At 36.1% G+C, this 11,450-nt stretch overlaps 1 protein-coding gene across 1 annotated transcript in view; it reads left to right on the top strand.

The window, feature by feature from the left end:
• Positions 1-9,473: 9,473 nt before the first annotated feature.
• The window catches only part of LOC107100879 (leukotriene B4 receptor 1-like), a 12,721-nt gene continuing 10,744 nt past the window's right edge, over positions 9,474-11,450 (top strand). The window contains exon 1 of the mRNA XM_015399542.1: positions 9,474-9,628. The gene's annotated coding sequence lies outside the window, so the exon portion shown is untranslated. The remainder of the gene's footprint in view (positions 9,629-11,450) is intronic.

Raw genomic sequence — 11,450 nt, 5'->3', positions numbered from 1 at the left:
TGTATAAAAATCTGCTTCTGTTTTGGATGTTTTCTTATCGTTACTTCTGCCTTAGAAGAAGCTGATGAAACAAACTCAAAACTTCCTTTTTACCGTTTATGGTTTTAATAGGAGACTGATAAAAACCGATAAATAAAGAACATAGGAGAGGAAAAAAGTCAAAATATAGATTGTAAACAAAGTCAATTATGCAACATATTTTCAGATCAGCTAAAAAACTAATTAAATATTATATATGTAAATGATTTAACATTAATTTATACGTGTATTAATGTATTAATTCCTGATTTTTCACTTTATAGTGCCTGAACTATTATCATCTAACAAGATTAGGATTGACAAGCATACAGAGTAAAAACAGTAACAAAGTATATAATATTTGGTAAACAATCTAAATTATCCAAAGAAAAACAAATCTTCAGCTTTGAGATCATTTCTAAACAAATTGAGGGATTCTCATAGTGAACTATTTGAGATAGTCACTATTGAAGACGTGAAGGTGAGCAGAGTGTGTGTGGCCATGTTTTTGTCATTCTGTGGGGACAATTTCCTAGAAATATGGCTGCATTTTGAAGGCTTACAGAGGTGTCGACAATATTGTTTATTAAACTATTAAAAGTATGAATTCTATGGTTTAAAACACTTGGAGTTAGAGTATCAACTTAAGCTTTTTACTCAAATCATTTTTTATAACTACTTAGAATATATAAAAAAAATTAATGCATGAAAAAATGCTAAGGCAGAAGCTTTACTGCTCTACCCTATGTAAAGAAGATTGTTCTACAAATCTGCACAATAACTTCCTTATACTTCAGTTTCTAAGTTGTATAACTAATGGTAACAGTGTCAAATTTAACTTTGCAACATCTTGAAAAGCTATTTATCTTGGTATGTGGTGAACAAGTTGGTGCAGCACCGAGTTCAATTACAGAGAAATTGTCTGGATGAAACAAAGTGATATGATTTACTTTTTTCTTTTAAATACCAACAAGCCATAATGAAAATTAGTTTAAATAAAACAAAACTAACAAGCCTTTATATAAAATATATAAAAACTATATATATATTAGAAAGTAGATATACCGTACAAAATAAAAAAGAAGCAATGTAGAGAGTATAAGTAAAATATGTCTAAAAAAATGACTCAATTAAAGTATATATAGCCAAAATTTCTACTCGCGTAAAGTAATGAAATATTTTTACTTTACTTGACACCTCTGGGGGCATATCGGTGCTTTTGGGGACTAATTATCTCCATGAGAAGTTAATCTCATGGAGGAGGGGTTAGTGTTAGGGTTAGTTATGTGTTGGTGAGGGTAATGGTCAAAGTTAAGCTGTAGAATTAAATGCAATATGAATGAAAATCAATAGAAAGTCCCCACTAGGATGGTATGAAACATCAAATGGGTGTTTGTGTCTGCTGCCCTCGTGTGGACAGCGTGGGTAACTACATGGGCGGTGGCACACGTGTGCAGGTGTGTGCAAGTTTTGAAAGGTGCACATTGACCTAAGTAGGTGGAGCAGAGAGGTTGTCAGGCAGCTGTACTTGTTTTTGACAGCTATTATTTGATTCTGCTTTACTTCCTACATTTTTCTGACCCCCAACATTTCAATATTCCTGCCTCTCTATCCAGACTGTGTGCCTGTGCTGTGACAGCTGCATGTCTTTGAATTAATAACAAAAAGCCTCCAGGATCCAGCAGTCTCTGTAAAGGTCTGCAAAGCTTTTTACCAATCTACGGGACCTGATCATACCTCACATCCCCAGGAAGCTGCAGCAGATATCAATGAAAGAAGCCTACTTATGAACAGCTGGCACATTGAGCCACAGGCGTAACTATCTGAAGGATTTGGGTGGACATGTCCCCACCAACTTTGGCCTGGTGGGGACAGTACCCTCCAATAATTATCTTCTTTTTTTATTTCCTTTCCGCTCATTTCCTTTAGCCAAACATAACAGAGGTTGGGTGCAGCTCTCCATGTGAGGAGCGTGTTCAGTCTGTGTGTTTTTTTTCCTCTCTCCTGCTCCTCCCGTGTTCCGCCTATCAGGGTTACATCTGATTTGCGGTCACAATTCACTGACGTACATAGTATCTATGTTGTTGGAGGAGAGACACACAGCAGCACTCAGTGAATTTAACCAGCAGCTACTTCTATATATGTTTAAGTAAAAGTTAGGAGACCGGTTTGGTAAAACAATTAAAGATGCCACCGAAAAATCAGTTCGTTAGACATACAGAGCTTTTTCAGCTAAAAAGGGCAACAGATTATAAGTTTATACAAGTTAGTATTATAATGCAGGAAGCTTGAGAAAATATAGTTTAAATGTTTTCTTTTTTACTAGAAAAAAATAGCTTGGATTCTCAAAGGACCATGACTCCCAGTTACAGGTTAAAAAGAACATGTTTTCTTACTGAACAGACAGAATCAGACTGCAAAGCTTCTGTACATCTTGAAATTTTGTTTCTGGCATCATTATATTGGTAAAGAAGTTCATATATCTTTTTAAACAGAGGACAGAGAGAAGCAGGGAGAGCTGCACATTTAAAGGTGAAACACATTTACTGGGATATGCAACACGCAATAAAATATATCAGAAAGTTTACAAGAAAAAAATAATACTATATTTAAAATGAAGCATATCTATATTTTTATGGATGATGGATTGATGGATGGATGGATGGATGGATGGGATTGAAATTATACATACTAGGAATGCATAATATATATATATATATATATATATATAATATTTTTCATAAATTAATGTTTTTGGACTCTATATATGTAACCCACCAAAAGGCATCTCTAACTATCTATAAATATAAATATCAGTGTATTGTGGTTCTCTTGTGTTCTCAACAACAGGAAAGCATTCAGTAAATATATGTTTGACTCCACGTTTTTGGAAAATACAAATTCCTGATGAAAGCGTTCAGGTGGAGTAACCGTAGGTCCATCCACCACCACCTGAGTGTCCTCACCAACTTACATCACTAAGTTACACCCTTCGAGCATCAAAATAAGACATCAAACAGGACTTTAACAGGAGAACAAAGGAACAGCTCAGTTTTTCCCTTTTTTTGTTCTTAGAAACAAATATATATTTATGAATTTGGCAACAAACAGAATATAATACATAAAAACATCTTCATGAACATAGTAAATAACATTAGGAAGAATAAATAAAACATGGCGAGTATGAAAAAAAGATAAAGGCATATCATGATTATTGTCATTCAACATGAATTAATAGTCAATTTTGAAGACTCATCAATGTGAGTTCAACTTTCTAATTTGTAGTGAACTTTATATATTTATATATAAATGAAAATCTACTTAGAAAACAGAAGGACCTTTCTTTTTGTAGGCCTATATGAAATCTGCTCAAGACAAGCAATAAATTAATAGCTAATCGTTTTATCTCTATATTCAAAGTTAGCGATAACATCCTTAGGTCTAATTTGAATGGTGCTTTTATGTTCCTCCAAAACCTATATGCAAGATAATAAAAACAAATGTATTAATCTCCAACACGGAAAAATGTGCAACTTTCATCCAGATTCTCAAATAAAGATTGCTTTTTGTTACAAGGTTAAATATTGTGCAACATTTTTTAACAGTTATTAAAGTGAACCATCCATTCTTTCTTCCTATTTATAATAAAAGAATTTGCTTTGGGAGGAGCATCTAAGTGCACTTCGTCCATTTACCTAAATACAGGTAAGGTTACCTGTTTCATATCTTATTTGGATCAAAGGAAGAATTGATCCTGCGTCTGTTATTGTGGTAAATTAATGAATGAGGCCTGCATAACTGCACCATCGGAGGCCATTTTTCTCTATATTTAATGGGTCTTTCAGTTAAACTAGTTGGATTAAAGGCCGTCGCTGATGTTGTAATTTGGGAGGGAATTATTTTTTTTTTGTGCAGTTTTGAAAACACCTATACAGTCCGATACTGGAGCAATGATTGTTTCATTTGGCTGTGTGTTAGGACAACAAAGGAAACAAATCAAGCTTAATTCATGGTCAAACAAATAATTTGCACATATATAGAATAAATTCACCACAACTTCCATTCAGAATGTAAGAATTTGTTAAAAAAAAATGATTTAACTCCAGGTCAAACCTATTTTAGTTAAAAACTCTTGACTAAACTAGTGAAACTCAACTAAACAAAGGCACTATGTACACAAAGAAATGGAAGGAAGTAATTGTTAGGAATAAAAGCAGTCAATAAAATCATCCAATAATATCACAGTTTATAATGGATGGATTTATGTTGAGAACCAAAGTTTATCTGGAAGAATTTGGAATTGGGTCAAATTTGCTTTGAACTGATTTAGAGCCATTAGAATGTGTTCAAACCAATACATGATGAAATTCCAAGAGGTTATTAAACCTTTATTTGGTAAAATAATATTTTACCAAATGATTTGCTTAATCAGAAACTGATAACTTTCTGTTAATTGATTCTTTCTCTTTTGTCCATCCATCCATTTTCTTCTGCCGGGTCGCTGAGGAAGCAGTCTAAGAAAAGATGTCCAGACTTTCTCGATCCACGCACAGTTCCTCCAGCTGCTCTGGGGGGACCCCGAGGCGACACCAGACCAGCTCAGGGACATTAGTCCCTCCAGCGTGTCCTGGGCCTTCCAAGGCCTCCTCCCAATGGGACATGCCTGGTACACCTCCCTAAGGAGGCGACCAGGAGGCATCTGAAACAGATGCCCGAGCCACCTCAGCTGGCTCCTTTCGACGTAGAGGAGCAACTACTCTACTCTGAGCTCCTCACCACGACAGTCTGATACAGCGACCGCATCACTGCCGATGCTGCACCGATCCGTCTATCAATCTCACGCTCCATCCGTCCCTCAGTAGTGAACAAGATATAGTTGTACTCCCCCACTTGAGACAAGGACTCTCCACCGAGAGTAATTCAACTAATTGCTAGGGGACATAAGGGGACTCATCTTAGAGGACACTTTGGTCATATTTTGGAAATCAAATTAGAGCATATGAGGAAACACATAAACATTGACATATATATATAGCTTTATAAACAACAACTCAAAGCATGTCAGCATGGTGTAACATGCAGCCCATTTTGTTAACTTGTCTTTTACACCACAGTAAACACATGAAATGATCAAAAATCATTTAAAAAACTCCCAAACTATTAGCTAGAACTTCTTCCATAAATTTGCCAGACCTTTGACCCCTGCTCATCTTTGTTTTAAAGGGCTGAGATTTCTCCAGTACTCAGCATGTATCAGCACTCTGGCCCAGAAGGTAGGCACCAGGTCCACTTAGGCTTTGATTGGTCTAGAGATTTTATCCTTAGCTTGTGCCCTTACATTAATGTGTCTCCCAAATTTGAAACTCTCTCCAGGAAAGACTCACAAGAAAAAGAGTTTGGGATTCGATTGCTTTTTCCCCAAGCACAGTGGGGCTGGATCGCATCTTTCTGTAGTAGTGTCTTGTGAAAAGAGGTTTTTCAGACGCCGGAGGATGAGAGTCCAACAGCAGAGTAAAATGATCCTCCTACAACAATGTTTTGTTTAAATCATGGAGATTATTCTACAAATGATGATTAATTAATAATAACTCACTTAAAATGATGTCAGTTTAGTGTGGAAGAGGGCTGTTTGCCTGTTTTAAAAAGTTTTTAAAATAGGTTTCAACCCATTAAACTTTAACTGCTTTGTCCTTTTTTTTTTGTTGAAGTTTTATAGTTGAGCCTATTGTTCCTGAACATGGTCCCCCGTAAGCAGTAAAAAAAGAAAAAAGAAGGGGGATGGTAGAATTTCTTTTTTTGGAAGCATACATAGCCTTATTAATATATTCTATTTACCTACAGCACTATGCATGGTATGGTTGTTACATGTCAGGTACGTCGGTCATTGACCTTGACCGAGGCACCTTACAGTAGAACTGCAGTCAGTCCCTGGACTGGCATGGCTATCACTGCCCCTAAATAGTTAGGGACTAATGCAGAAGACACATTTCCCACTAGGATCAGCTTCATAGTCATAGCAGGCCACTTCTTTGGTTTTACTTTGTTACATTGTCATCTGCTCCTCTGGTTGCGACACTGAGGTCGAAAATGAAATAGCATTTTCCCTCTGGGCCACTGTAATTTAGTCAGGCTACTCGTAAGCACACAGCCTGTCAAATGTTGAAAGGGCAATATATTCCCATTACTGTTAATATATAGTAGAAATTTACATTTACATTTAGTGACAACATTTCACAGGGGATGGTAGAGGGGGAGGGTCATTTAAGAAGGGGGATGATTTTTAAGTTTTTTTAAAAGTGGGATGCCATTTCCCCTCAACTCGAGTACTGCCAATATGGCAGGGGTCTTCAACGTTTTTCAGGCCAAGGACCCCAAAAACTGATGGTGAGATGGAGCGGGGACCCACTAATTATATATATTTTATGAAATTTCTGTTATATCAAACTGGTCCTATAGTCAATCTATTGCAGATGGAGTCATGTAACTAAAGTAATTTCTCCCTGGGATTATTAAAGTATTTCTGATTGTGATTCCTGGTTGATGGGACAGGTGTTGTGAATGAAACGGTGCCCAGCTTGAAAGAGCTCCTGTTTGTCGTGGAATGTGTGCATTGATGACTGAAAGACATCTTCTGCCTCCATTAATCTGTTTACTACAGTGTGTTGAATTCATTTTAATGTGGATTTAAAGACATTTCAATTCGTGAAAATAAAATTGCAGTGGGAATATAAAAAATAAGTCTAATGAAACAAAACTTTCACGACCCCCATGCAGTACCTTTGTGGACCCCCTAAGGGCCGCGGACCCCCTGTTGAAGACCTCCGCCATAAGGCATAAAAAAGGGTCATTAACTCTTTCTGAACCTATCAAAGACCCTTTTTAAAGAACTTTTAATACACTGGATCCTTAGGCAGTAAGAAAGAGAAAATGTATAGTTTGATTAGTTGTATCTATAAAGATAATGCAAACAAAAAGACAGAATTCTGTTGACATAGACCACTTTGGTTCTGACTCATTTTCTGTCCCTGTTAACTTGCTGCCTTATGAGAACCCACTGTCAACAGAATACATGTTCAAGTGTTAATGTCTCAAGTCAAAGTTAATGAAACAGCAGCCCAACACGCAAAGGAAATCTGCCCTAAAAAAACAACGTCAAAGGAAGTCTTTGCCATTTAAATAGCATCTGCTATAAGAATAAAAGTAGGTATAAAGGTCAAAGGTGGGAAGTTCTGTCAGTTATAAGCCTTATTACTTTGTAATTATCAAACTCATACACAAATCTTTCTTCAAACTCTCATTTCAATGCAGTATTGCACCTTTAGGCAAAATGTTTTTATTTCTGAATGTTTATCTTCATCCCTTTAATCAAAAGAAAAGAAGAATTACAACATAATTTATGGTTACTTCACTAGTCTGTTCTGCCCTGCCCTGTTTAGGGTTAGGGTTCTCTTTCTGTCTAACGGGTCAATAAGGCAGACAAAGTTTATCCAGAATGCTGCTGCCCACAGCTTCACTAAAATTAAGACAGTGGAGCACATCACCCCTGTTCTAACGTCCTCACACTGACTCCACCTATCTCAAAGAGTAGAGTTAAATACTTTTATATACTTTTAGTTACTAAACAAGTGTGTGGCCAGTTATACAATAATGGACTTGTTGAGCAGTTTTTGTCAGGTTTTAGATCTCATCATAGCACTAATGATGTTCTTAGGGCCTCAGATTGACTTATATCCTCCCCCCCGCTCCGTTGGATCTTAGTGCTGCATTTGATACAGTTGATCACAACAGTCTTACGGCAAGGTTTTGTTATGCAATTAGGATATATATGGAATAAATTCACCAACATTTCAATTCAAAATATGAGTTAATTAACTAAAAATCATTCAACTCCAAGTCAGACATATTTCAGTTATAAACCCTTGACTATACTAGTGAAACTTAACTAAACTAAGCTATTATGTTCATAAAGAAAGGAAAAAAACATGGGTGAATATCTTAATCAATAAAATGATGCAATGAAATCACAGTTTAGCATGGATGGTGCATTTTAGAACCAAAGTTTATCTTGAGGAATTTATAATGTAATAAAATTAGATTTTAATTAATTTAGAGCTATTGGAATGTGTTCAAACCAAATCACAATGCAAATCCAACAGCTAAAATAAATAAAACATTTGGTAAAATCATGTTTCAACAAATGATTTGCTTAATCAGAAGCCGTATGTTTTATAAAATAAAAGACTCCAACAATCCAGAAGAATGAAGGACGGATATTTGATTTGCGTCTGATGTGGAATGTGCTCAGAAGGGTGGATCTCCATGCTTCTACACCTACAGGTGGATCACAGACTGAGTCCAGGAGCGTTAGCAGCAGATCATTTTGAAGCTTTTTTCTCTTTTACTGTTCTCCATATACACTAACAGCTGCACCTCCGGTCACCACTCTGTCAAACTCCTGAAGTTTTCAAATGACCCCACCCACATTGGGCACATCTCTGGGCGACATGAGTCTCCCTACAGGTGGAAGATTGATCTGAGGCACCAGGAGACCTGATGCAGACCTACAAAAAAAACACAATAAAAAAGAAAAACATGAAGGACAGACCACAGGGAATCCAATGAAATGGATGACAGAACAGAAAACAGGTGATAGAAAGCAGCTCGACTAGAAACCCACAAGAAATAAAAACAGACTACGGTAACATAAATAAAACAGGAAAAACACTAAATAATCCTCTGGAATTATACAATATACCTTTAATACCATGAAACCTTTAAAACAAACACAAGGTGATTAAAGTGCATTTTGATAAATTACCCGAAACAACTAATAATCCTAAAACTATTCAGCTTATGTCAACCAAACAGTGAAATTATTCAGATGTAAATCAAGCAGATTCCAGGCACAGTGAAACAAACTGGTTCCATTCCATCCCTCATTCAGGTACCATGAATGTCAGAGATGAGGCCAGTGATAGTGATCAGGCATTTCCAGTAAAAAGAAATGCTAGAAAATTCAGGACAGAAGACTTCCTGTTCTGTTCTTGAGGTTCTGGCAGGGACTTGTGCTCCTTTTGATCTCCGCCTTTACGTGGAAAATGGCATTCCTGTTACAATTTGACATGTTTCAACTTGTAAGTTTTATTTGCGTGAGCATTCGGACTGATCATGTTTGTCTCTGCACGTTCAGCATCCATTAGGGAGGGAGGTTTTGTGAGCACTTGAATCACTCTTACTCTTTGTATCATTTCACAACACAGAAGCTGAGTAAAAGATTCCCTTCAGGGCAACACTAATCTGAATGTAGTTTGACAACATTTGGGCAACCATACATAAATATGCATTATTGTGTATGATAAAGTATATTTGTTTTAAGCAGAATGCTTGATAAAATGATCATATATGAGAACTGTCAGTGAGGAAAGCTCGGGGGTGTTGCAGTCTTGGAGAAAGACACACCTCTCTTCCTTGTGCTGTAAAACCACAGCATGTTGCAACCTGCAGGGAAGGAGAAGATCTCCTTTATAATAAACTAACAGAGACTGAAAGCAGGACGAGAGCCGGATTTTTTCATCCAACAAAGATCACCAAAAAGCCAACCTAATTAGAGGTTAGTAGCTCTGAATTCACCTTTTATTTGTCGCTTTCTTTCCGTCATCTTGGCTCTTCTGAATTTGTACACAATAGGAATTTATTACAAATCTGTGGCAAAGTATCTTAATACTGATCCGCTGTAAATATTTATTTCTCTTGCTGAGAACAATTCGGTGTTATATGGTTTTAACCCCAAACTTTCTCCCTTTTTTATTTTATCCAAACAATAAAGGTTTATACTTAAGTCTAAAACGATTAATAATTTTTACATATTTCAATTTAAACTAATCATTTTACCAAAATGTTTCTTTTCACTGGGAGTAATAGGAAGATGTCAGAGAGGCACATCAGAGTTATTACTTTTATTTAATAGAAAATAAGCGCAAGGAGCTAAGGATTAGGGTGATGGTGGGGAGGCCTTCCAATATCACGCAGTATATTTGAAGCTTATTGCCAAAGATAAATCACTGAAAAAGCAGTAGAATTAGAGAAAGAAAAAAAATCAGTAAGAAGAACAAACTGCTGTAATTTCAATTAGGATTTTTGACTGATTGCTAAAAAGTCTATGAACAGATTTAGTTGGAACTCATATTACTTTATTTTCAAATATTTACAATAATGCCTGCCTCATTTCTATAGAAAAAATATGACTTATTGAATGAAAATAATTTCAAATCTAAATCTGTAAGGATTTTTATTAATTGGTTGTTAACTGTATTTTAAAGCACTATTATCACACAAACAAATGCATAAAAAAATCACTTAAATAACCCTGATATCCAGCTTTATTGCCTGCTGTATCCATATTATCTGCTCAACTTCAAATTATTTCAGACTTTTGCTATGTTTTCCTTTTAACAATAATCAAGTAGTGTATTTTACATAATTTCTGTTACATTCTACAAGATACATAGCAGTTTATGTTGCATCTGATAAGAAGTGATGAGGGGGGAACAAATACTGGCCTTCTCCTGTTACTGGGCATGGAAATGATTTAATAAGTAAAGAAAAACTGAATTAATTGATTTGTTATAGTCAACCCAGAGGCCGAATGATCTCTGATCTACAAAGTTAACAAGTAAAGTGATAGAGAGTAAAAGAATTCTGGGGGACGTAAAAATATTTATATGAAACTGATGAAATACGTCTTTGACTCACTGCTGCTACGTTTTCACATGCTTTAGCTTGCTGTAGATATTTTAGAGATTACGTCAGGTTGGCTTACATCTTCTTTTTCACTAATTAAATCTTCCCCAACTTTTAATGACTTAACACTTTAAAGACTTCTTTACGCATTTTACAGTGCAGGACCAAAACGTCAAATTTGTCCAGTGTTTACAGACTAAACTTAAAAAAAGTTTTTTTCAGATCTAAGAACAGAGAAAATATTTAGTGCTAGAAATAGTTATATGTTTAGGCTTTATAATGAAGAAAATAATTAAAGAAATAATTATGAAAAGCGTTTGTGCTCTTTAGACATATTTGAGGAGGATTTTTCTCTGGCGCCTTTGTCAAAATCCTTGCTAATATTTGCATAATTCACCTTTGGAGACCTACAGGCTGCACAGTGAGGCAGTGGGTAGCACTGCTGCCTTGCAGCAAGAAGTTTCCAGGTTCGATTCCTGGCCCGGGGTCTTTCAGCACGGAGTTTGCATGTTCTCCCTTAACATACGTTGGTTCTCTCCAGGTACCCCAGCTTCCTCCCACAGTCCAAAAACATGACTGGTTAATTGGCTTCTCTAAATTCTACTCAGGTGTTAGAGTGTGCTAACCTGACTCCGCCAGATGGATTTGCTCCGCATATCCATCTGGAAACCTTCCGTTGAAGTAATTTTGGG

Source organism: Cyprinodon variegatus, unplaced genomic scaffold, assembly GCF_000732505.1.
Source record: "Cyprinodon variegatus isolate N-32 unplaced genomic scaffold, C_variegatus-1.0 Scaffold1023, whole genome shotgun sequence".
Classification (NCBI taxonomy): domain Eukaryota; kingdom Metazoa; phylum Chordata; class Actinopteri; order Cyprinodontiformes; family Cyprinodontidae; genus Cyprinodon; species Cyprinodon variegatus.
The sequence above is the reverse complement of the archived record's forward strand: the minus strand, read 5'-3'. Positions and strand labels throughout refer to the sequence as shown.